At 26.9% G+C, this 1628-nt stretch overlaps 1 protein-coding gene across 1 annotated transcript in view; it reads right to left on the bottom strand.

The window, feature by feature from the left end:
- The window catches only part of LOC107452876 (puratrophin-1), a gene marked incomplete in the record, with an annotated part of 51985 nt that overhangs the window by 1837 nt on the left and 48520 nt on the right, over positions 1-1628 (bottom strand).

The following is a 1628-nucleotide window of genomic DNA, read 5'->3' as shown; positions in this document are numbered from 1 at the left end:
CATCTGCCAGTTGTACTTACGCTTCTTCAGGCAATCATGTGTAACGCCACTATATGTCAAATAAAGCCTTTTTTTGTTCCATACCCTACTTTAAGCTTTATATTCATTTCTGCGTCATTATTCTTTTACCATCGTTTAAGTACAAAATAATGTACATCATATTCAAATTTCATGTCAATCGGATGATTTCTTGTAGAGTTATGGCAAAAAACGCACTTGTTGCTTAAGTTTTGCACACCAGAGTAATTAAATCCTAAGAAGCTTCTGAGAATACATATTCTGATTAAGACAAATAAAATTTTTACAGTATTATTAATTGATTAAAGAGCTCAATAAAAATAGTTGCAACTGCTTATGACAATTGCTAATAAAAGTTTAACAATTAAATTGCCTTTTTTGGCTAACTTGTTATTCATTCCCCTCACACACAGTCCTTCTAGTCTCTCCAAAATGATTTACTCTCGAAGCATGATCATTTCTAGGTCTTTATTTTAAATATCATTTTCTACGACTTTATTTTAAATATTTTTGTAAGACTGAAAAATTGCTCCTATCAACTATAGTGATGCTGAAAAATTTATTATCGCTTTTAAAAACCTTCTACCAAAATTAAGTACTTTTAAGGGCCCTTATTTTCCAAAATAAAAATTAAGCAGTTTTTAAGGACCGTGGGAACCCTGATTTATGTTATAGAGTATGAAAAGTTCATAAAAATTTACAAACAACATTTTTCGACTCAGTCCAGTATCATGGAAAGTTCATGTCAAAAGTTGTAACAAAACTTTCCTATAACTAATATTTTGAAAATTTTTTTCTTTCAGAATAAAAGTTTTATTTTAAATCATGTTCTAACATTAACTGAAATCTCTTTGTTAAATAAATGCTTTTGAGGAAAGAAAAAAACAATATTGAAATCTTTTTTAAAATGGCATAATAAATGTCATATCTGCTATTTAGAAACTAGCAAATCTCATCTTTTACGAGCTTAAAATGGAATATAAATACCAGTTTTACATATTTTTTTTGTTGTTGCTGATTTTAGAGATTGTGTGTATTTTAAAATTGGTTTCATAATTTTTATTAATTGCAAAACTGATGATTATTTGGAGAAAATTTAAATTCCTTCTAGATCAAAATACAGAAGTTTCATTCCTATAAATTATAATAATTAAAAAACATCATACTTAATTCCAAACAGTGGTTTTAAGACGGTGTTTCCCCCCCCCCCCAAAAANAAAAAAAAACAGCTGTTCAAAATACTAAGTTTAAAATTTGTGTACACTTTGATAGATTATATTTGGGTGGAATGTATTAATAGTTGCTTATTGAAAAAATTTCGAAAAATAACATAAAATGTGAATCTACTGCATCATAATGATTTACAGCATTTTTGATCTTTTTAATAAAATAAATTTAAATCAAATGCAATTCAATTTGGTGAGAGATTTTACATACTCAATTACTAAATACATATATACAAAATATAAGTATTAACTATTCAAAAATAAAGCTTGATTTTACTTAAGCTTGCAAAGGTACAATTTATGGCATTTATTATTGATGCATTTATTCAGTAATATGTGGACAAAAAAAAATCTAACCTTTCAGATAACGCATTTTTTTGGGGG

The sequence above is a fragment of the Parasteatoda tepidariorum genome, chromosome 6 (genome assembly GCF_043381705.1).
Source record: "Parasteatoda tepidariorum isolate YZ-2023 chromosome 6, CAS_Ptep_4.0, whole genome shotgun sequence".
Classification (NCBI taxonomy): Eukaryota; Metazoa; Arthropoda; class Arachnida; order Araneae; family Theridiidae; genus Parasteatoda; species Parasteatoda tepidariorum.
The sequence above is the reverse complement of the archived record's forward strand: the minus strand, read 5'-3'. Positions and strand labels throughout refer to the sequence as shown.